Raw genomic sequence first — 26141 nt, forward strand, 5'->3', positions numbered from 1 at the left:
ATATAGTGTGTGCTAACTGACTTGTTTTGTTTGCTTATCTGATTCATCTGTGCATATTTGCTTATGTGTGCCTCTGTGCATTTATCATCATTACTTGTATATCATTTCATGATCATTGTTCATACCTTTGTTACATCTTTGTTTGTCCATTGAGGAGTCAATTGTAAGTCCATTTATTGGCAGTTGTTTCCTATGATCTGGAAGGAGTTGGGACTAAGACCATTGATTGGCATCCTATTTCCTTGGAGTCGACTGTAAGACCATTTATTGGCAACTTGTTTCCTTTTGCTTATTGCATTTGTTTTGCTTGTTGTATGTGAGGAGTCAATTGTAAGTCCATTTATTGGCAGTTGTTTCCTATGATCATTCTTGGGAGATTGGAATAAGTCCATTGATTGGCATCCGGTATCCACCTTTTGTTTCTTTGTTCTTAGAGATTGGTATAAGTCCAGTGATTGGCATCCGGTATCCATTTTATGTGTGGGAGATTGGTGTAAATCCATTGATTGGTATCCGGTATCCATTTTTGTTTTGTGAGATTAGTATAAGTCCATTGATTGGCCTCTGATATCCATGTTTTGTTTTGTTTTGTGAGATTGGTGTAAGTCCATTGATTGGCATACGATATCCATCTTGGTTGGCTTTGCCTGGTACTTTATTTACCTATTATCTGCTTGTTGCCTATTCCAAAGGAACCACTTGGATCATCTACATAGGATCTCAAGGGGTGAACATCTAAGAAGTTTTACATCCCTTATCCTCACACCCTTTTTGTTCTAAACCTTTTGTTGCATGTTGACTTCAAACCTGAAAAATATTGTGCAAACATATTCATTTCTTTTCAAATTATAAACCTGGGCCTTAAGCCCCTGATTTTCAAACTTCACTTTTGATTACACTTCTTTTTGAATTGAATCCTAATCATACTTTGACCATATTTTGTGAATACTCATAATCAATTAATTTCACTCATTCAATTGTTTTTGTGGCTTTGTCCATTCTTGATAAGTTTTTCATACATTAGCCATAGGTTTCAATTATCATAGTGGTTGATGTAAATCTCACCGCATCCTTAGTGAGTTGATTGTAAGTCTTCCATACTTATTACAGGGTTAACCCCTCACTAGTATGTTGAAGCCATCCTCGCATGGTGGATTGTTGATTCAGGTTGAGTTTTCTCCCGTTGATAATGAAAGACCTTAGGGCTTTTGTTTTGAAATCAATTCACTTACTTTTTGGAAATCTTTTAGCCGAACTACGGCGTTTTGATCCTTGCCTTCCATGGAAAGGTACGTAGGCAACGGGTTCATCCGTTCAAACACAAAAATAATAACTTGTATATTCTTTTCTCATCCTCCCAATCATGTTTGCACAATAAATATTTCATAAACAAATAACATTTCGTACAACAAGTTGTGAAAAGGGCTCCCTAGGAGTACCTAGGACGTTTTGGGTGCCTAACACCTTCCCATTGCGTAATTGACCCCTTACCCAGATCTCTGATCTTTCATTAGTTTTCTATGTGTAAAACTTCTTAGGCTTTTGTTCGCTTTTTAGCCATTCCTTTGGATAAATAAAAGTGCGGTGGCGACTCGATTTCTTTGTATGCTTTGCTTTTGGTTTAATCAATAAATCATAAAGTGACGAATACACCGCTACAGAAAAGTGGCGACTCTGCTGGGGAGAGAATAACCATTGGTGGTTTTGCCTACTTTTCACCCTTGTTGTATGATATTTGTTTATTTGTTATATGACATATTTTTGTACAATTTGGGATTACTGTATTGATTGTAATGTTTGAATTGCTTGATATACAATTGCTGTTTTCTTGGTGATCTCTGTGAGATGAGTTCTATACCCGAACTCGAGTGCACCTTAGGATAGGAGAATGGCATAGTCTTGTCGACTTGTGTGGAGTATTCCTTAGCAAGTTGACTTGCGAGTCCATTCACTTGGTGGAGGTCATGTTGGATTAATAATGTCACATAAGTTATTTGTGGTTAGGCATTATTCTTTCAATCATGTGCCTTAGAAGCTAAGGACCTTAGTTTACCAAGCCCATCTTGGCCTATTTTTAGGACGTAGTGCGGAGGTCGTTCAGATGTAAGATCTGATGCGATTGTTACGCGATACTACACTCATAAGAGTCTCTCTTGAGAATATTTTTGGAATACGAGTATTCGTTCCTCCGATAATATTCGAATAAAGGGATGATGACTATGGGAACCTCTGGTAGAACATGTTCGGCAGGTTTAAACCCTAGTACACTCCCTTTGGGTGGTCCTTAACCGAGACTCCATGCTCGTGACTCTCAACAAACCCGTGATTCATGGTTGAGTCGTTCAGATATCCTTAATATCAATGGAACCTGGGTGTTGATAAGGTGAAAACCCTAATCCACCAAAATGGATGATTGATATTAAGGATGATTGAGCTGGTTCATGTACCGTTAATATCAATGGAACTTGGGTGTCGATAAGGTGTAAACCATAATCCACCAAAATGGATGATTGATATTAATGATTCTATGAGCTTTCCCATGACCTTTGTCTGGTGTGCTTTGCTTGATCCTTGAGTGTGATTGCTGCATTCATGCATTCATGCATTCATCTACATCCATATCATCAGAAAAATAAGAAAAATTTCAAGGAATTTAAAGGGTTATTTGCAAAATTTTCAGACATGGAAAGACCAAAAAGGCATACAAAGAAGTACAGCTTTAGACAGCCCGATGTGAAAGAGTTAAGGAATCTGACATCTTATGTATTAGATCCCTTGGGTTTCAAGGCTCGTTATGGGAAGCTGCTGCCTCTATTGACTACTCAGGTCGATGAGGGATTGATGAGTACTTTGGCGCAGTTCTATGATCCTCTGTATCACTGCTTCTCTTTTCCGGACTTTCAGCTGTTGCCTACCTTGGAGGAGTATGCTCATCTTGTGGGTATTCCTATTCTGGATCAGGTGCCGTTCAGTGGCTTAGAGAGTATTCCGACTTCTCGAGAGATCGCAAACTTGTTGCACATAGATGAATCCCTGATTAAAGCTCATATGACCGCCAAAGGTGGAATTCAGGGTCTTCCTTCTGAGTTCCTCATCGCTCAAGCTACCGTTTATGGGAAGGCCATGAGTGAGGATGCCTTTGAGGCTTTATTTGTGCTTCTCATCTATGGTTTGGTATTGTTCCCCAACATCGACAAATTTGTGGATGTGAACGCCATTAGGATCTTCTCTGTTCTTAATCCCGTTCCGACTCTGTTGGGTGATGCCTATTTCTCTTTGCATCTGAGGAATGCAAAAGGTGGAGGAGTTATTGTGTGTTGTTTGCCTCTGTTGTATAAGTGGTTTATTTCTCACTTACCGTAGACGGTCGCTTTCAAGGAGAACAAGGGATGTCTACGGTGGTCTACGAGACTCATGTCTCTCACTAATGATGATATCTCTTGGTATGATCGCGTGTATGATACAATTCAGATCATTGATTATTGTGGTGAATTCCCTAATGTGCCTCTTCTTGGTACATGTGGTGGGATCATCTACAATCCTATCTTAGCACGTCGTCAGCTTGGGTTCCCCCTAAAGGATAAACCTCATAACATTTTGTACCTCCCATTTTTGTACATACATTTTCATTTTAGGTCATTAATATTGCATTAACATTGCATTGTTCATTGCATAGTCCATCAAGTCATCAGTCATACTGATCAGGAGGATTAACTGTGCAAGCAAGCAAGTGCATTTTCTATGGAATCAAAGCCCTAGGGTTGGTACAATGAGTTCATGTGACCCAAGGATCATTGTGAAGTGATTTGGTCAAGCATTGAAGGCTCAAAGTTCATCAGTCAATGTGCAATTCATCTGAAACCCTAGAAAGTCAACAGAAGTCAACTGTTAGTTCAACTGTGGATTTGAGGTCAGATCAAGACTTTCCAAAAATAGTAAGTGACCTGTAATTTGAATTTGCCAAAAATGGAAAGGTTTTCAACTCAAGATTACATCATCAAGAAAGCTTCAAATGAAATTTTGTCCAACATGAAAGTTGAAGATCTTTCTCTCCCATTTCCAAAAATTCCAAGATCATGGATTTCTCATGTGTGCTTGAAGAGATATGGATCAATCATGGCCAAGTGTGACTTGAACTTCAAATGTGCATAACTTCTTAACCAAATGTCCAAATTAAGTGGTTCTTTTTGCATTGTTCATATTTTGACCTATACTATCCAAATCATGCATCATGTTACACCAATTCTCATCACATAATCATTTGCATTTTCACTTGAATTTTGGAGGGAAAATTATAATTTGAATTTGGTGCATTATTCACACATTCTAGCACTTCCATTGGATCCAAAATGGTTTTTCAAGTGGATTTGAGTTTATACCCGTGTACTGTTCATCCATATTCCATGCATAGGGTGAGATTATCAAATTGGCATGTGCACCTCCTTTTGCTAATACACTTAACCAATGCTTAAACCTGATTAAGAGAATGATTAAGAGGGAGTATAAAACCTGAAACCCTAACTGTTTCATTATTAACACAGCCATATTTTCAGATCTAGATCCAAATTATCAAATTTTCTCTCACTTTTTTTATTTCAAATTCTTCAAACACATTACACTTTTCTTGATTCATTCATCATCTGGAAGCATTATTGAGCATTATTGAAGCAAGATCCAGGAGAATTCGTGCAGTTTTGAGGCAGCTTGGAGCTTTGATGCATTGATGGTGAATTCAGATTTGAGAGAGATCGTGCACGATTAAGCTTCAATTCCTCATCCCTTCAACCATACAAGCATACTGGAGGATCAGTGAAGCATTGCAAGGCCAGTAAAACACGATTTGGCAAAGCTGCTCTTCAAGAGGTTCTAAATCGAATCTCTCCTTTCTTGAAATGATTATGATGTTGTTATAGATCTTGATTTGCTGATCAAACTGAGCTTTGAACCACAAATTTTCATGCACAATTGAGCTAGATATGTTATATTAAAGTTTCATGTGTGATTCTTCTTCTCTTCGATTCATGCGTTTGTGTTGATTTCTTGATGAAATATTGGTTGATTATTGATGTATGTTGAAAGACCTTCACGTTGATATGCTCAAATTCCATTTCTGAGAAATTTGTTCTTGATGATGTACTGTGCATGATGAACACGATGAAGCTGGTGAAAATATTTTCCAGAAAAAGGTTTTGATCCATTCAAGTGTGTTATCCGCATTTTGCATGTGTTTTTGAAATAATGTACATGTACTGGTCCACGTCCTATCCTGCATGGCATTTTGATTCGTCCTCATTCGCTTGACCAAGCGCGCGTCAGCATTGACTGCCACTGGGATTAATGAAACGCAACGTTTCAATCCCAGGCGCGCCAATTATTCAAAATGCGCTTCACTTCGATTCTGGCTTGCAGCAAGTGTTTCAAATGCTTTCCATTTATTTTCTTTTCCCTCCATCCATTTCCATATGCCTCTCATGCATTTTTTTATTTTTTTCTCACTTCTAAAATTCATAAATAATTGGTAAATGATCCAAAAAATATGAGGATTTTTGCATTGCATTCCATTTTTTGTCTAGTATTTTATGAATATTATTTTGCAAATTGTGCTTGGCTGGAAAATTATTTTGCCTAGGGTTTGTGCACATGTGTCCATTTTGAATGTTGCCTTGCCATATCTTTTGTGAAATGCTGGTTGTTTATCGAATGCTCATGAAATTTTACATGCTTGTCCAACTAGACTCTGGGCTTGACATTTTGGTGTTGGATTGGTATTTTTACCATTTGTGGTTTCTGATTTATGATCATGTGAATGTAGGTGTGACAATGTGTGTCACACCTTTGCTTGTCCAACTTGATCAATTTGTTTGCCATGCTAAATGAATTCCAAATGCCTTGATTTTTTTTGTATGATGCTTCCTATGCATGTTGTGATGAACATGAATTTTCTTGGAATTTTTGGATGGATTTCTGATTTGATTGAGATTTTTCATTCTGGATGGCCATATATGAGCTTTTGAATTGCATTGATTTTCATTTGATTGTGAAATGCTTGTGGTTTATCCTATGGATGTGAAATTTTGCACACTATTTCTAGACATGTTGAATGTTGTTTTGGCTTTGGTTTGAGGTTTTTACCAATTACCATTTCCGTTTTAGGCCTATGCTAAGTTGTTGTGCCAATTGGTGTCACATATGTGTTTCTTGTGCTTGCTTTGACTTATGCAATTTGATTACCATGCCTAATGTTGTCCAATGCCTCTAATTTTTTGTGTGATGATCATGTTGTATGTTCTGTTTACTCATAAATTTTGTTGAGATTATTTGAATCAATTTTGAATTAATGTGCATTTGTTCTTTCTGATGTCACAATGTGGTTACAACTTGCATACCTTGCCATATTTGGTTCATGAAATGAATTTGGTGAATGCTATTGATATGGGACCTTTTGGATTGTGTTCTTAATTGATTGAGGTTGATTCATGTTAAATTTCATGTTCTGTTTTGGATTTTTTCATCCTCTTTGACCCTAGGCCTCGCCCTAGTGGTTGGTGACTCACAGTTGAGCTTTGACTTCAGGTTGAGAAGCACTTTGCTATGATGGAATTGGTTCACTCTCTTGAGTTGATTAATTGGTTGATGTTGACTAACCTTGAGTTGTTTTGTAGGTTGATGCCAAGTTGTTTGTGTTGTGCCCATTGGCTTATGGCTTGCACCTTGTTGCTTAATGCCTTATCTGTCTGATTGTGTGATTGTCTCTTTGATTGTTTGAGTTGTATACTGATTGAGCTGGATTTTTTTCAGGTACACTAGTTGCTTAAGTTCATTTTGAAATTGCTTTTGCTTTGCTTGGTTGCTTAACCATTGAGGTATAACTCACTGACTTCATGTAGTCTGGAAGACTTGTCCTGTTATGGGGGCAGGCACCTGTCTGAAGTTCTCCTTAAGAGGCAATGCTTGTGTTTGTTTATCTTTGTCCCTGTACATATCAAAGACCTCCTAAGTGAAGAGGCATTGGCAGATAAAAGAGATGTGTATTCCATCTCCTGCTATTCAGTGTGTCATCCACCTTGCTCACACACCTTGTGTTGATGCATTGTGGGTAGTAGCCCAAGATCTTTGTTGTGTCAGTCATGTGGAGTAGAGTCCCACATTCTGGACTCCCACACTTTCATTTGTCTGAAGCTCTCCCAGGACAGGGATAAGAGCTGTGAAGTCTTATCTTCATTTCCCATTTCATCTGCTTCACCCTAACTCTCAATGTTAGGGTTAAGAGCTAACATCACCCTGATACAGTGGCTTGTTTGTCGAGGTTGACATGACCCCTTGACTAAAGCCTAGCCTTGTTTGAGCCCCTCTGTTTGTATATAGTGTGTGTGTCTGCTTTGTGCTTCTGTATGACTGTTTGTGCTGTTTAGGATAGCTTGCTCCCTGTGCAAGTTAGATAGCAACCTCAACCTAGGACCATGGTGAATTCACATGATAACTATTAGGCTCGAGTCAGTCTCCCTTCTAGTTTGTCATTTCCTAGTCTCTGGTTAGGCTAGTCCTTTTTCCCTGCGTAGGGGAACTACGTCGCCCTGATCCTCATACCAGATGAGGTACGTAGGCAGGAGATGAGCTGATCTCTCCGGGCAACCTTTCGCTTTTTCAACCCCTTTGTGTGTGTTGGAGTCTGACGTAAGTCCAGCGATTGGCCGTTGGTTTCCATTGTGCGTGTGTTTGGTCCGGAGTCTGATGTAAGTCCAGCGATTGGCGTTCGGTTTCCATGTTTGCCTGTTTGTGTGGAGTTTGACGTAAGTCCAGCGATTGGCAGTCGGTTTCCTGGGTGGTTTTGTTTGGCGTGCGTTAGCCGAGCTACGAGTGCTCTGATTCTTCTCCTATCAGAGAAGATATGTATGCATAGGATGCAACATCCTAGAGAGCACGTTTCCCCGTGTCCCGAACTACGTCGACTCTGATGTTTGTGCCTGACAGACTACGTAGGCCCAGGATGCGATATCCTGCCGAGTTAGTTTCTTTTGTCGTTTCTGTGTCTCTTTTTAGCCAGTGTGTGCAGTTTGTGTTTGAGCAGTGTTTAGCAACCTTATCCTTCCTTTTGTGCGTGGATCCCGCCGAGTACGACGGATGCGTAGGGGTGCTAATACCTTCCCTTCGCATAACCAACTCCCGATCCCATCTCTCTTTGGTCACGAGACCATGTCTTTTCCAGGTTTACTTCGAGCGTTTCCTTTCCCTCCTTTGGGATAAATAACGCACGGTGGCGGCTCTGTTGTTTCGTTTTCCCGCCGATTTTTCGCGTAGTGCGACAGCTGGCGACTCTGCTGGGGAGACTAGAGAAGTTGACCTCTTGCTGGTCCATCTTCCCTAAGCGAGTCTCTCCTAGCGCTCTCTAGGATAGGGTTTGGTTGCTTTTGCTGTTTCATTTATTGCATTCATTTGTTTATTGTTTGCATTTATGTTTGCATTTATTGTTTGCATTTATGTTTGCATTCATCATTTGTTCATCTGGCTGTGATGTGTTGTCTCTCTGTTGGGGTGGGAGTTACTTGAGGTAAAAGGCCCAATACCCAGGCTATGAGTGAAATCTAGGACACCTAGGAATAGAGTGATTCATGGGAAGCGGGTGGTATTGCGCCACTTAGCGGAACATGATATCACGAGCAGTTCAGACTCTGATGGGCTATTATCGTTACATACTTCTGGTGTGTATATGATGATATTCTATGAAAGGGTTATTTATGCTGCGTTTCTTTCAACCTTACCCTGGCCTAGATGACACCCGTGAGTGGGGAGGGAATGATCATTATTACAGGTACAGTTGGTGACTTGTTGGTGACTTGTGATCCTGTTGGTGACTTGGTTCTTCAGATATGGGTCTCAGATGACTTTAGGTCTCAGATGATTTCATGGTTCCGAGTTCAAGCCGAAGCTTTGATCCTGTGCTCCGAGATACACAGCCAGCCAGTCTTGTCTGCATCATTTGCATCATAGCATGTTTATTTTCAAAAAAAAAATGCAAAAAAAGAAATGAAAAAATTGAAAAAAAAAGATGAGAAGAAAAAAGCTAATCTCTGCATGCATATCATTTCTCAGGGTCATTCAGGAGTTCGATGCACTGTGAGAGATGGCATCCGTCCCAGAGTTGAAGCGGAAGACTTGTTCCTACAGTTTCCACCGTAAGCCTTTGACATCGCTGATAGAGTTGAGCAACCTTGTGACCAGTGGTAATCATAAGGGATTTGTTGACCAGTATGGGGATTTGTTGACACTGTTGAAGATGGTAGTTGATCCAGTGCCGTTGCAGACTCTTCTACAGTTCTACGACCCAGAGCTTCGTTGCTTCACCTTTCAGGACAATCAGTTGGCGCCTACTCTTGAGGAGTACTCTATTCTGATGAATGTTCCTATCCAGTATCAGGTTCCTTTCCTGGATGTGCCTAAGGAGGTTGATTTCAGAGTTGTTGCCAGAGCTCTCCATTTGGGTATCAAAGAAGTCAGTGATAATTGGAAATCCAGTGGGGATGTTGTGGGTTTGCCTTTGAAGTTCTTGCTGAGGATTGCTAGAGAAGAAGCAGAGAAGGGGAATTGGGAAGTTTTTAATGCTCAATTGGCCATCATGATCTATGGGATTGTCTTGTTCCCAAGTATGCCCAATTTTGTGGACTATGCTGCAGTCACTATCTTCCTTGGAGGAAACCCGGTTCCTACCTTGTTAGCTGATACTTACTATGCTATCCATAGCAGGCATGGTAAGGGTGGAGCTATCAGATGCTGTCTCCCACTTTTTCTCAGATGGTTCTTGTCTCTCCTGCCAGTCAGTGGACCTTTCGTGGATGCTCAGAGCACTCATAAGTGGACTCAGAGGGTTATGTCTCTTACATCTTATGACATCAGGTGGCAGTCTTATCGGATGGATGTGCGCAATGTTATTATGAGTTGTGGAGAATTCCGTAATGTGCCACTTGTCGGGACTAAGGGTTGCATCAATTACAATCCAGTTCTTTCTCTTCGCCAGTTAGGGTTTGTGATGAGTGGAAGACCACTTGATGCTGAGATAGCTGAGAGTGTGTATTTTGAGAAGCAAAGTGGCCCTGGTAGATTGGAGCAGATGGGGAGAGCTTGGAAGACCATTGGTGTTAAGGATGGAGTTGTCTTAGGGAAGAAGTTTGCCATTGCTATGCCTGACTACACTGATTGGGTCAGGGAAAGAGTGGAAACTTTGTTGTTGCCCTATGATAGGATGGAGTCTTTACAAGTGCAACCACCTTTGATCCTTGCTGAGAGTGTACCTGCTGAGCAGTACAAGCAAGCCCTGATGGAGAATCGCCGATTGAAGGAAAAGGAGCAAGATACTCAGATGGAGTTGTACAAAGCCAAAGCTGATAAAATGAACCTGGCTCATCAACTCAGAGACATCCAGAGTGTAAGTGCTGATGGAGTAAAGAGCAGGAAGAGATCTTATGAGGAGATGGAGAACTTGCTGAATGCGGAACACCGGGAATGCTTGAGGTTACAGAGAGTTGAAGCCAGTTATCAGAAAAAGATAAGAGACCTGGAGAAGCAACTCAGAGACAAAGACATCCAGTTGAAGAAGGAAGTTGACTTGAGACGTGCATCAGAGAGCCAACTTGGAGGAGAAGTTGTAGAGCTCAGAAGACAACTGAAGGAGAAGATCACTCCCTTGCCAGAATGTTCAGAGTGTGACCTGTTGATAGACCAGTGCCACTACTTAAAGACTCTCATTCCTGGAAGCCACTTGTCTTAGCTTGTATCTCTGTTGTTCATATTGAGAATCACCTCCAGGCTTGTTGGATGGGATTCATTGTTGTACTTTGTTGCATTTGGATTTTTGTTGACGCTGTTGTATGATCCTGTTGCTCATATCTATGGATGAGATTGTTGGTTTCACCTTGTGATCATTATCTTGTGTTGCTTCCTTGTTGTATTGCAGGTTGCCATCTTTCGAAGATGAATTAGGCTCTTTGAATGCCTGAGAAATGAACATATCATGTGCATTATATGCATTAGCATCATACCCATATCATTTTGCATAACAGGTGTTCTTGTTCACGACTTCTCACTCTGGTTCCTGTGTCAGGCAGGATAGCTGATCAAAGACCGCACCGCTACGCAACCAGACTTAATCAACAGAGAAACATGGACCAGGTTCAAGCAGAATTGGCTGAGATGAGGGCTAACATGGCCCAGTTTATGACAATGATGCAAGGGGTTGTTCAAGGGCAAGAGGAGCTGCGTGCCTTAGCCCAGAGACAGGAGACCGTGATTCCGCAGTCCAACCGTGCTTCACCAGCGGGTGTCCCGGTTCATGACAATGCTGCTGCTGCTGCTCCTGCCAATGACTATGCTGTGGGTGATGAGTTAAGGGGGATCAGAATCAATGGACAACCTCTTACTGCAGAGACTGCCAATGCCAGGGCTACCCGGGCTCCTGTTCGTCATCCTGCTCCGCTTGTTGACAGACAAGAGGACATGTTCACTCTGCTCAGTGAAGATGATGAGGTTGTTGGGAGAGTTGAAGAGAGGGACCATAAAGTTGATGCCCTTGCTGAAAAAATAAGAGCTATGGAATGTCAGAATTCCCTGGGTTTTGATGTGATTAATATGGGGCTAGTGGAAGGGTTGAGAATCCCTCATAAGTTCAAAGCACCCTCATTCGATAAATACAATGGTACTTCTTGCCCTCGCACCCATGTGCAGGCGTATTATCGGAAAATCTCAGCCTACACAGACCATGAGAAAATGTGGATGTATTTCTTCCAGGATAGCTTGTCTGGGGCTTCCTTGGATTGGTACATGGAGCTTAAGAGGGATTCAATCCGCTGTTGGAGAGATCTGGGTGAGGCCTTCTTGAGGCAGTATAAACATAATATGGACATGGCGCCGAGCCGGACTCAGTTGCAGAGTCTTTGTCAGAAGTCTGGAGAGAGCTTCAAGGAGTACGCCCAGAGGTGGCGTGAATTGGCTACAAGAGTACAACCCCCTATGCTGGAGAGGGAGCTAACTGACATGTTCATTGGCACTTTACAAGGTGTTTTCATGGACCGGATGGGGAGCTGCCCATTCGGTAGTTTTTCAGACGTGGTAATATGTGGAGAGAGGAAAGAGAGTTTGATTAAAGCTGGTAAGATTCAGGATGTGGGTTCCTCGTCGTCCAAGAAACCGTTTGCTGGGGCACCTCGCAGGAGAGAGGGTGAAACCAGTGTTGTGCAACATGGTAGAAGGAGTGTAAACAGAAATCGATACCGCCAGGTTGCTGCCGTAACAATTCCAGCACCTCAACAACGTCAACCTCAGCAACAACAGAGGGTTCAACAACAACCGCAACAACAACAACAACAACAACGTCCGTATCAGCCTAGACAGAGGATGCCCGATCGACGTTTTGATCTGTTACCGATGACCTATGCTGAGTTGCTACCTGAGTTACTCAAATTAGGGTTTGTTGAGTTGCGTACCATGGCACCATTGACAAAGATACCACCTGGGTATGATGCCAACGTGCGTTGTGACTTCCATTCTGGTGCACCGGGGCACCACATAGAGAACTGTCGGGCTTTTCATCATAAGGTCCAGGACTTAATTGACGCTAAAACTATCAATTTTGCTCCTGTGCCGAATGTTGTAAATAACCCTATGCCTCCGCATGGTGCACACAGAGTGAATAATGTGGAAGGGGGACAAGCTGAAGATATGGTGGTCAGTGTTGAGGATGTCCAGACATCGCTGTTGGTTGTAAAGGACCATTTGTTGAATGGAGGTGTATACCCGGGTTATTGTGAGGGCTGTGTAGGCTGCGCAGAATCAGAGAATGGTTGTGATCACTTGAGGGCTGGTATTCAGAAGCTGATTGATGAGGGTTGTTTGCAGTTTAGTCGGGCTGTTAGATATCGTGGGCTGGTGTCAACCGTCACTATCTACTTCAAACCGTCTGAGGGACGTGGTCAGAGGGTTGTTAGTGCGCCTATAACTAGTGGTAATCATGTTACCATCTCTGCTCCTGTAACTGTCAGTACTCCAACTACAATTGTTGCTCCGGGCAGAAGGGTTGTTGATAGTAGGGCTGTGCCGTGGAAATATGACAACGCTTACCGTAGTAACAGAAGGGCTGAGAATCGGGTCAGGCTAGCAAATCAAGCCCCTGTGACTATTAATGTGCCCAGTAGAACTCCTGGGATTGTGAGCCCAATTGTGGACAATGTCGGTGGACCAGGAGGTTTTACCAGAAGTGGACGTCTGTTTGCTCCACAACCACTGAGAGACAATAATGTTGAGGCTCTTTCCAAAGCCAAAGGTAAACAGGCTGTGGTTGATGAAGAACCTGCTCAGAAGGAGGCGCCTGAGGGTTCATTCGAGAAGGACGTGGAGGAGTTCATGAAAATAACCAAGAAGAGTGACTACAAGATTGTAGATCAGCTGAATCAGACTCCGTCCAAGATATCTATACTCTCGTTGCTTCTGTGCTCTGAGGCACACCGTAATGCCTTGTTGAAAATGCTGAATCTGGTTTACGTGCCTCAAGAGATCTTCGTCAACCAGCTAGAGGGTGTGATTGCCAATGTAAGTACCAGGCATGGGTTGGGGTTCACCGATTTGGACTTGACACCTGAGGGACGTAATCATAATAAGGCCTTGCATATCACCATGGAGTGCAAGGGTGCAGTGTTATCCCATGTGTTGGTGGACACTGGCTCCTCTCTGAACGTGCTGCCTAAGAAGATTCTGAAAAAGATTGATGTGGAAGGGGTTGTGCTCACTCCAAGTGATCTGGTTGTCCGTGCATTTGATGGATCCAAACGGTCTGTTTTTGGTGAAGTCACGTTGTCAATTAAGATAGGTCCGGAGGTATTCGACATTATCTTCTATGTGATGGACATCCAGCCCGCATATAGTTGCTTGTTGGGGCGTCCTTGGATTCACGAAGTTGGGGCAGTTACGTCAACTCTCCACCAGAAGCTGAAGTATGTCTGGAACGGTCAGATTGTGACCGTGTGCGGTGAAGAAGATATTCTGGTGAGTCACCTATCCTCTTTCAAATATGTAGAGGTGGATGGCGAGATCCATGAAACTTTATGCCAGGCATTTGAGACCGTTGCTCTTGAGAGGGTGGCTTTTGCTAAGCAGAAGAAGCCGGGTGCCTCAATTGCATCGTATAAGCAGGCAGTAGAAGTTGTCAACTCTGGAAAGTCGGAAGGATGGGGCAAGATGGTGGATTTGCCTATCAAAGAAGATAAATTCGGAATTGGTTATCAACCCTTGCAGGCGGAGCAGGGTGTGCAGACAGGTCCAAGTACCTTTACCAGCGCTGGGCTGATGAATCACGGTGATGTCTTTGCGGCCAGTAGTGAAGACGGTGACGGTGATTGTGATTTGGACAACTGGGTTCGCCCGTGAGCACCAGGGGAGTCAGTCAACAATTGGACAGCAGAAGATGTGGTCCAAGTTACTCTTCAAATAGAGTAATTTTCTTTTGTTTTTCATTTTGCACAAAACCCTACGTTCTGCCCAAGGCGTAGTGGTTCATTGTAGGGCCTCATCATGTTTTTCAATGATATCATTAATAAAGGACGTTTTGCTAACAATTTTGTGATCCCTGTCTTTCTATTTTTGTTTTTTTATTTTCAAAAAAATAAAAATGGCAATGTTTTTGTTTTTGTGACTTTATTGAACTCTTTTTTCTAAAACAAAGCATTAAACATGCAGAAGTGATCTCACAAAATCCACTATGAACAGTTCTGTTATGGCTCAGTATGATTTCGACAATCCCATCTACCAAGCTGGAGAGGAGAGTGAGGAAGACTGTGAACTCCCTAAAGAATTGGCCAGATTGTTGAAGCAGGAGGAAATGGTCATCCAACCTCATTAGGAGGAGTTGGAGATTGTTAATCTTGGTACTGAGGACGCCAGAAGAGATATTAAGATCGGGGCTGCGTTGAAAGAAGATGTCAAGAGAAGGTTGATTGAGATGCTGAGAGAATATGTGGAGATATTCGCCTGGTCGTATCAAGATATGCCTGGGCTGGATACCGATATTGTGGTGCATAGACTACCTCTCAGAGAAGATTGCCCTTCAGTCAAGCAGAAGCTTCGGAGAACCAGTCCTGACATGGCTGTTAAGATCAAGGAAGAGGTTCAGAAGCAGTTCGATGCGGGTTTCTTGTCTGTGACGACTTATCCCCCGTGGGTGGCTAACATCGTTCCCGTGCCAAAGAAGGATGGCAAAGTCAGGATGTGTGTCGATTACCGGGATTTGAACAGAGCGAGTCCGAAAGATGATTTCCCATTACCTCACATTGATGTATTGGTTGATAATACGGCTCAATCTTCGGTATTCTCTTTCATGGATGGTTTTTCTGGATATAATCAGATTAAGATGGCGCCAGAGGACATGGAAAAGACGACATTCATTACACCTTGGGGCACGTTCTGCTATAAGGTGATGCCATTTGGGCTGAAGAATGTCGGTGCTACCTATCAGAGGGCTATGACGACTCTCTTTCATGACATGATTCACAAAGAGATTGAAGTGTACGTGGATGATATGATTGCGAAGTCGCAGACAGAAGAGGAGCACCTGGTTAATTTGCAGAAGTTGTTTGACCGGCTGAGAAAGTTCAAACTGAGGCTGAATCTGAACAAGTGTACGTTTGGTGTGAGATCCGGGAAGCTGTTAGGCTTCATTGTCAGTGAGAAAGGGATTGAGGTTGATCCAGCGAAAGTCAAAGCTATTCAGGAAATGCCTGAACCAAGAACAGAAAAGCAGGTTCGTGGGTTTTTAGGGAGATTGAACTACATTGCAAGGTTTGTATCTCACCTAACTGCCACGTGTGAACCGATATTCAAATTGCTAAGAAAGAATCAAGCAATCAGGTGGAATGATGATTGTCAGAAAGCTTTTGACAAGATAAAAGAGTATTTACAGAAACCTCCAATCCTTATACCTCCAGTTCCTGGGAGACCTCTGATAATGTACCTGTCAGTGACTGAGAACTCGATGGGGTGTGTATTGGGACAGCATGACGAGTCTGGTTGAAAAGAGTATGCCATATACTACCTTAGCAAAAAGTTTACCGACTGTGAAATCAAATATTCACAACTTGAGAAAACTTGCTGTGCTTTGGCCTGGGCTGCTCGCCGACTGAGGCAGTATATGTTAAACCATACCACTTTGTTGATTTCTAAGATGGATCCAGTGAAGTACATCTTTGAGAAGCCGGATCTCACCGGACGTGTTGCCTGTTGGCAGATGATTCTAACAGAATATGATATCCAGTACACGTCGCAGAAGGCCATCAAAGGTAGTATTTTGTCAGACTACCTTGCCGAGCAACCGATTGATGATTATCAGCCGATGATGTTTGAATTCCCTGATGAAGACATCATGTATCTTAAGATGAAAGATTGTGAAGAACCTCTTGTCGAGGAAGGACCGGACCCTGATGACAAGTGGACATTGATGTTTGATGGGGCTGTGAACGTGAATGGTAACGGTGTTGGTGCAGTGCTTATCAATCCAAAAGGTGCTCATATACCTTTTTCTGCCAGATTGATTTTTGACGTCACCAACAACGAGGTTGAGTATGAGGCTTGTATCATGGGGATAGAAGAAGCCATTGATTTGAGGATCAAAACTTTAGACATTTATGGAGATTCCTCTCTAGTGATCAACCAGGTCAACGGGGATTGGAATACTAATCAGCCGCATTTGATTCCTTATAGAGATTACACCCGAAGAATACTGACGTTCTTCAAGAAGGTGAAGTTGTATCATGTTCCCCGGGATGAAAATCAGATGGCTGATGCCTTGGCTACTTTGTCTTCTATGATCAAAGTTCATTGGTGGAATCATGTGCCACATGTTGCGGTGAATCGACTCGAGAGGCCTGCGTATGTGTTTGCAGCCGAGTCTGTTGTTGATGAGAAGTCGTGGTATTATGATATCAAGAACTTCCTCAAGAGCCAGGAATATCCTGAAGGTGCGTCAAAGAATGATAAGAAATCCCTGAGAAGGCTAGCTGGAAGCTTTTATCTGAATCAGGATGATGTGTTGTACAAAAGAAACTTCGACATGGTTCTGCTCAGATGCGTGGATAGACACGAAGCAGACATGTTGATGCAGGAAGTGCATGAGGGGTCGTTTGGTACCCATGCTGGTGGTCATGCAATGTCCAAGAAATTATTGAGAGCCGGTTATTACTGGATGACTATGGAATCCGATTGTTTCAAATACGCTCGGAAGTGCCATAAGTGTCAAATTTATGCTAATAAGGTGCATGTACCACCAAGCCCTCTGAATGTCATGAATTCGCCCTGGCCGTTCGCCATGTGGGGCATTGATATGATTGGGAAGATTGAGCCTACAGCTTCTAATGGACATCGCTTCATCCTGGTTGCGATTGATTACTTCACCAAGTGGGTGGAAGCAGCTTCCTATGCTAATGTCACCAAACAAGTGGTTGCCCGGTTCATCAAGAGGGAAATCATCTGTCGTTATGGGGTTCCTGAGAGAATCATCACTGATAATGGTTTGAATCTCAATAATAAGATGATGAAGGAGCTTTGTAAAGATTTCAAGATTGAACATCACAATTCTTCTCCTTACAGACCGAAGATGAATGGTGCTGTAGAGGCGGCAAACAAGAATATCAAGAAGATTGTGCAGAAGATGGTCGTGACGTACAAGGATTGGCATGAGATGCTGCCTTTCGCTTTGGATGGGTACCGAACGTCAGTACGTACGTCGACCGGGGCAACCCCGTACTTCCTTGTGTATGGTATGGAAGCAGTCCTACCAGTTGAGGTGGAGATCCCTTCTCTGAGAGTCTTGCTGGATGTCAAACTTGATGAAGCCGAGTGGATTCGAACAAGGTTTAATGAGTTAAGCCTTATCGAAGAGAGACGGTTAGCAGCTGTGTGCCATGGGCAGTTGTATCAGAGAAGGATGAAAAGAGCTTTTGATCAGAAAGTGCGTCCTCGAAGCTATCAGACTGGTGATCTAGTTTTGAAAAGGATCCTTCCTCCCGGTACAGATAACAGGGGCAAGTGGACTCCTAATTACGAAGGTCCATATGTTGTGAAGAAGGTTTTCTCCGGTGGAGCCTTGATGCTTACAACTATGGATGGTGAAGATTTTTCGTCCCCTGTTAACTCAGATGTAGTCAAAAAATACTTCGCGTAAATTGACCCGCTGGACAAAAAGAATAAAAGAGTCCAGGCAAAAAAGGGCATCCCGACGAACCAAAAAACAAAAAGAAAAAAGGTTCGGGCAAAAGTTAGGGATAAAAGAATGAAAAGAATTTGTACACCCGGTAAGTCGAAAACCCGCAAGGGAGGCTTAGGCAAAAATGGGTATCCCGGTGGATTGAAAACCCGAAAGGGCGATCCAGGAAAAAGAGGGATTAAAGCGAAGACTACAGTCTGAGTTATCTGTACTTCATCGCGATTCATCGTCTGCCATCTTGAAAGATGTGATCGGTCCAGTCATTCTTCTCAGAAAGCAAGGAAGTTGGGAGGAAAACTGATGATCTGTGAGTTATAACAGAATTGGGAAATAGTGGATGCCGTGTTCACATTGCCATTAGGATAGTTTAGTTTCCTCTTATGCGCAATTACCTCTTTCTAGGAATTGCTTCCCGATGTATTCGCCTTTTCAGGCCCATTTTCAATCAATAAAAAGGCGTTATTCAGATAAATAGCTCTCTTGTTTTTATTTTTACTGTTTTGTTTGCAAAAACGTCCGGAATTTTTGATAAGCATTGCATATAAAAACATGAAGGCTAGACAATAACGTGCAGAAAGATAAAACATGTGAAAATCATTTTGAATGTTGAGGACACTTGAGCGTATCTTGTCCATGCAATCCCGTGGGGCATGTATGTTTTGCTGTTTTGCAGGTTGTCATCTGTGAGGACGTTTCCCCAGCAGATATTTCCCCAAGCAAGTCTGGAAGCCATCAGAGCTATGTTCCCCTGCAGAGACGTTTGTGGATAGTGCCTTCTATCTCCAGCAGATCTAAGGATTGCCTATCCCCGGAAGGCCTGGAAGTGGGTTTACTCCCCAGCTAGTCTGAAAGTTATCAAATTCCCAGCTGAGTCTGAAGAATGTTAATCCCCACTGAGTTGGAGGATGTGGTATCCCCAGCGGAGGTGTCAGTGGAGTTTATTCCCCAGCAGTCTGGTTTGAAATACTATTATCCCCAGCGTGGTCGTGAAACGCTTGTCCCCGGCAGGGTTGTGGATGTCTATCTCTAGCTTGGTCTGGTATATATCTCCCCAACAGAGTTGTGCTTTTCCTCAGCAGAGTGGTGAATACTGTCCCCACCGGGGTTGTGATGTGTTTCCCTAGCAGATCTCCCTATCAGCAGGGGGTGTTAATGTTTTTCCCCAGCAGGTTCCCCAAAGTGGATCGTGGTCATTGAAAATTATCTCCAGCAGAGTTATCCTACTTATGGATTGGCAGCTTTCCCCAGCGAAGTCGCTTTGGTTGTATTCCAAGCGGAGACCCCTAGTGGATTGGGATGTTCCCCAGCAGCGATGCTATTCTCCAGCATGGGTGACAAATCGGTGTTACTCCCCGCAGAGTGTTCCTCAGACAGAGTCTCCCCACAGAGTTGGAGTATCTGATCAGTTGGCTCCCCAACCAGAGTTCATCATTTGCATCTTGCATGTAGTAATCATTGCATCCTCAAAATGCGTAGCATTTCCATTCAATATGGAGCATTACGCCATAGAAAAATTCAAACATATGCATTCATGTGTTAAACCAAATCAGACCATATCCTCGGCAGAGGCGGATCAGTGTTCAACATTTGTACGACACGTTTGCTACAGTTGCTCCTGACAACATTCAGGATTGATACTCCCCAGAGGGGTTTATTTCCTCGCCCGCAGTGAAAGGAAAGCTTGATTCTCCCCAGTGAGATTCCCCGCAAGTGTTTAACCTTGCCTTGACATATGTAGATGTCATCCTTGCGATACCCGTGAGTGTCGTGGTTGTCCCCATGTGGATCCTTTCTTTTGGTGTCCGTAAACATCATCTTTCGATGTTTGTAGCATCCTCTTTCCGTTCTCCCGTTCGTCCGTTGACGTCTGGTAGAGTCTTTCCCAGTCATCCGTTGATGTCTGGTTACCTCTCCGTTGGTGTTGATAAACGTCGAGCTTCTCCCTTTCGTCCGTTGACGTCTGGTCGAGTTTTCCCATTCATCCGTTGATGTCTGGTCACCTCTCCCCGTTGGTGTCGATAAACGTTGAGTTTTTCCCATTCGTCCGTTGACGTATGGTTGTATCTCTTTCTTCCCAGTCATTCATTGATGTCTGGTCACCTCTCTCCGTTGGTATCGATAAACGTCGAGCTTCTCCCTTTCGTCCGTTGACGTCTGGTCGAGTCCTTTCCCATTCATCCGTTGATGTCTGGTCACCTCTCTCCGTTGGTGTCGATAAACGTTGAGTTTTTCCTATTCGTCCGTTGACGTAGAGTTGTACCTTTCCCCACAGGTCATCCGTTGATGCCTGGTTACCTCTCCGTTGGTTTCGATAAACGTTGAGTTTTTCCCATTCGTCCGTTGACGTATGGTTGTCTCTCTTTCCATTCATCTGTTGATGTCTGGTTACCTCTCCGTTGGTTTCGATAAACGTCGAGTTTTTCCTAGTCGTCTGTTGGCGTCTAGTTGTGATTTCTATTCCCATTCATCATCTTTCGATGTCTGGATGTGGCTGTACCCCTGAGAAAAAATCAAAATCCCCAGTAATAAATATCAGATCCCAGTTGAAGTTACTGTTGGATCCCCGCAGTGTGCAAATTTCTACGGTTCTTTGGTATTCAATCCCTGTTTACCCTGAAGGTCTGACAGCCATTGCTCTCATCCGTTCGGGTTCCCAACTGATTGAATAGGGGCAACTGTAGCACCTCAAATTTTCACCTCCCATTTTTGTACATACATTTTCATTTTAGGTCATTAATATTGCATTAACATTGCATTGTTCATTGCATAGTCCATCAAGTCATCAGTCAGACTGATCAGGAGGATTAACTGTGCAAGCAAGCAAGTGCATTTTCTATGGAATCAAAGCCCTAGGGTTGGTACAATGAGTTCATGTGACCCAAGTATCATTGTGAAGTGATTTGGTCAAGCATTGAAGGCTCAAAGTTCATCAGTCAATGTGCAATTCATCTGAAACCCTAGAAAGTCAACAGAAGTCAACTGTCAGTTCAACTGTGGATTTGGAGGGGGGAGATGGTTAGAGATGCCTCATTAATGTGTAAAAAAGTCTCATTTGACATTTCAAACATCAACATTTAAGGATTTGAGGTCAGATTAAGACTTTCCAAAAATAGTAAGTGACCTGTAATTTGAATTTGCCAAAAATGGAAAGGTTTTCAACTCAAGATTACATCATCAAGCAAGCTTCAAATGAAATTTTGTCCAACATGAAAGTTGAAGATCTTTCTCTCCCATTTCCAAAAATTCCAAGATCATGGATTTCTCATGTGTGGTTGAAGAGATATGGATCAATCATGGCCAAGTGTGACTTGAACTTCAAATGTGCATAACTTCTTAACCAAATGTCCAAATTAAGTGGTTCTTTTTGCATTGTTCATATTTTGACCTACACTATCCAAATCATGCATCATGTTACACCAATTCTCATCACATAATCATTTGCATTTTCACTTGAATTTTGGAGGGAAAATTATAATTTGAATTTGGTGCATTATTCACACATTCTAGCACTTCCATTGGCTCCAAAATGGTTTTTCAAGTGGATTTGAGTTCATACCCATGTACTGTTCATCCATATTCCATGCATAGGGTGAGATTATCAAATTGGCATGTGCACCTCCTCTTGCTAATACACTTAACCAATGCTTAAACCTGATTAAGAGAATGATTAAGAGGGAGTATAAAACCTGAAACCCTAACTGTTTCATCATTAACACAGCCATATTTTCAGGTCTAGATCCAAATTATCAAATTTTCTCTCACTTTTTTTCTTTCAAATTCTTCAAACACATTGCACTTTTCTTGATTCATTCATCATCTGGAAGCATTATTGAGCATTATTGAAGCAAGATCCAGGAGAATTCGTGCAGTTTTGAGGCAGCTTGGAGCTTTGATGCATTAATGGTGAATTCAGATTTGAGAGAGATCGTGCACGATTAAGCTTCAATTCCTCATCCCTTCAACCATACAAGCATACTCGAGGATCAGTGAAGCATTGCAAGGCCAGTAAAACACGATTTGGCAAAGCTGCTCTTCAAGAGGTTCTAAATCGAATCTCTCCTTTCTTGAAATGATTATGATGTTGTTATAGATCTTGATTTATTGATCAAACTGAGCTTTGAACCACAAATTTTCATGCACAATTGAGCTAGATATGTTATATTAAAGTTTCATGTGTGATTCTTCTTCTCTTTGATTCATGCGTTTGTGTTGATTTCTTGATGAAATATTGGTTGATTATTGATGTATGTTGAAAGACCTTCACATTGATATGCTCAAATTCCATTTCTGAGAAATTTGTTCTTGATGATGTACTGTGCATGATGAACACGATGAAGCTGGTGAAAATATTTTCCAGAAATAGGTTTTGATCCATTCAAGTGTGTTATCCGTGTTTTGCATGTGTTTTTGAAATAATGTACATGTACTGGTCGACGTCCTATCCTGCATGGCATTTTGATTCGTCCTCATTCGCTTGACCAAGCGCGCGTCAGCATTGACTGCCACTGGGATTAATGAAACGCAGCGTTTCAATCCCAGGCGCGCCAATTATTCAAAATGCGCTTCACTTCGATTCTGGCTTGCAGCAAGTGTTTCAAATGCTTTCCATTTATTTTCTTTTCCCTCCATCCATTTCCATATGCCTCTCATGCATTTTTTTATTTTTTTCTCACTTCTAAAATTCATAAATAATTGGTAAATGATCCAAAAAATATGAGGATTTTTGCATTGCATTCCATTTTTTGTCTAGTATTTTATGAATATTATTTTGCAAATTGTGCTTGGCTGGAAAATTATTTTGCCTAGGGTTTGTGCACATGTGTCCATTTTGAATGTTGCCTTGCCATATCTTTTGTGAAATGCTGGTTGTTTATCGAATGCTCATGAAATTTTACATGCTTGTCCAACTAGACTCTGGGCTTGACATTTTGGTGTTGGATTGGTATTTTTACCATTTGTGGTTTCTGATTTATGATCATGTGAATGTAGGTGTGACAATGTGTGTCACACCTTTGCTTGTCCAACTTGATCAATTTGTTTGCCATGCTAAATGAATTCCAAATGCCTTGATTTTTTTGTATGATGCTTCCTATGCATGTTGTGATGAACATGAATTTTCTTGGAATTTTTGGATGGATTTCTGATTTGATTGAGATTTTTCATTCTGGATGGCCATATTTGAGCTTTTGAATTGCATTGATTTTCATTTGATTGTGAAATGCTTGTGGTTTATCCTATGGATATGAAATTTTGCATACTATTTCTAGACATGTTGAATGTTGGTTTGGTTTTGGTTTGAGGTTTTTACCAATTACGATTTCTGTTTTAGGCCTATGCTAAGTTGTTGTGCCATTTGGTGTCAAATATGTGTTTCTTGTGCTTGCTTTGATTTATTCAATTTGATTACCATGCCTAATGTTGTCCAATGCCTCTAATTTTTTGTGTGATGATCATGTTGTATGTTCTGTTTACACATGAATTTTGTTGAGATTATTTGAATCAATTTTGAATTAATGTGCATTTGTTCTTTCTGATGTCACAATGTGGTTACAACTTGCATACCTTGCCATATTTGGTTCATGAAATGAATTTGGTGAATGCTATTGATATGGGACCTTTTGGATTGTGTTCTTAATTGATTGAGGTTGATTCATCTTAAATTTCATGTTCTGTTTTGGATTTTTTTCTCCCTCTTTGACCCTAGGCCTCGCCCTAGTGGTTGGTGACTCACAATTGAGCTTTGATTTCAGGTTGAGAAGCACTTTGCTATGATGGAATTGGTTCACTCTCTTGAGTTGATTAATTGGTTGATGTTGACTAACCTTGAGTTGTTTTGTAGGTTGATGCCAAGTTGTTTGTGTTGTGCCCATTGGCTTATGGCTTGCACCTTGTTGCTTAATGCCTTATCTGTCTGATTGTGTGATTGTCTCTTTGATTGTTTGAGTTGTATACTGATTGAGCTGGATTTTTTTCAGGTACACTAGTTGCTTAAGTTCATTTTGAAATTGCTTTTGCTTTGCTTGGTTGCTTAACCATTGAGGTATAACTCACTGACTTCATGTAGTCTGGAAGACTTGTCCTGTTATGGGGGCAGGCACCTGTCTGAAGTTCTCCTTAAGAGGCAATGCTTGTGTTTGTTTATCTTTGTCCCTGTACATATCAAAGACCTCCTAAGTGAAGAGGCATTGGCAGATAAAAGAGATGTGTATTCCATCTCCTGCTATTCAGTGTGTCATCCACCTTGCTCACACACCTTGTGTTGATGCATTGTGGGTAGTAGCCCAAGATCTTTGTTGTGTCAGTCATGTGGAGTAGAGTCCCACATTCTGGACTCCCACACTTTCATTTGTCTGAAGCTCTCCCAGGCCAGGGATAAGAGCTGTGAAGTCTTATCTTCACTTCCCATTTCATCTGCTTCACCCTAACTCTCAATGTTAGGGTTAAGAGCTAACATCACCCTGATACAGTGGCTTGTTTGTCGAGGTTGACATGACCCCTTGACTAAAGCCTAGCCTTGTTTGAGCCCCTCTGTTTGTATATAGTGTGTGTGTCTGCTTTGTGCTTCTGTATGACTGTTTGTGCTGTTTAGGATAGCTTGCTCCCTGTGCAAGTTAGATAGCAACCTCAACCTAGGACCATGGTGAATTCACATGATAACTATTAGGCTCGAGTCAGTCTCCCTTCTAGTTTGTCATTTCCTAGTCTCTGGTTAGGCTAGTCCTTTTTCCCTGCGTAGGGGAACTACGTCGCCCTGATCCTCATACCAGATGAGGTACGTAGGCAGGAGATGAGCTGATCTCTCCGGGCAACGTTTCACTTTTTCAACCCCTTTGTGTGTGTTGGAGTCTGACGTAAGTCCAGCGATTGGCCGTTGGTTTCCAGTGTGCGTGTGTTTGGTCCGGAGTCTGATGTAAGTCCAGCGATTGGCGTTCGATTTCCATGTTTGCCTGTTTGTGTGGAGTTTGACGTAAGTCCAGCGATTGGCAGTCGGTTTCCTGGGTGGTTTTGTTTGGCGTGCGTTAGCCGAGCTACGAGTGCTCTGATTCTTCTCCTGTCAGAGAAGATACGTATGCATAGGATGCAACATCCTAGCGAGCACGTTTCCCCCTGTCCCGAACTACGTCGACTCTGATGTCTGTGCCTGACAGACTACGTAGGCCCAGGATGCGATATCCTGCCGAGTTAGTTTCTTTTGTCGTTTCTGTGTCTCTTTTCAGCTAGTGTGTGCAGTTTGTGTTTGAGCAGTGTTTAGCAACCTTATCCTTCCTTTTGTGCGTGGATCTCGTCGAGTACGACGGATGCGTAGGGGTGCTAATACCTTCCCTTCGCATAACCGACTCCCGATCCCATCTCTCTTTGGTCGCGAGACCATGTCTTTTCCAGGTTTACTTTGAGCGTTTCCTTTCCCTCCTTTGGGATAATTAACGCACGGTGGCGGCTCTGTTGTTTCGTTTTCCCGCCGGTTTTTCGCGTAGTGCGACACCAAGGCGTAGAGGAGTTGAGAGAAGAAGACCTTTCACGTGCCTGGATCCGTGAAAGAGAAGAGTTGCTTCATCAGCTTAAAGAGAAGGACGCTCTGATCGAGTTTCTCGAACATCAGCTGATAGATGATCCGAATGATACATGGACTTCTCTGCTTCCTCAGTCTTCCAAATTCTGGAAGAGGAAGTATGATCGACTTGCTAAAGAAAAAGCGGATATGGAGGCAGCATATGAGAGAGAGATCAAGAAGCTTTGTGTATCTCGTCTTCCAGCATCTCGAGCTTCTAGGGATCCATAGGATGTTTATTTTCCTTCTCTCTTGTAATAATCGACAATGTTGTACTTCTTTGTTTCAAATATATTTGATGAGATATTTTCCATATGAGATTAAATGATTAATATTCAAAAATTTGCAAATAATACT

This window comes from Lathyrus oleraceus, chromosome 5, assembly GCF_024323335.1.
Source record: "Lathyrus oleraceus cultivar Zhongwan6 chromosome 5, CAAS_Psat_ZW6_1.0, whole genome shotgun sequence".
NCBI classification, from domain to species: Eukaryota; Viridiplantae; Streptophyta; class Magnoliopsida; order Fabales; family Fabaceae; genus Lathyrus; species Lathyrus oleraceus.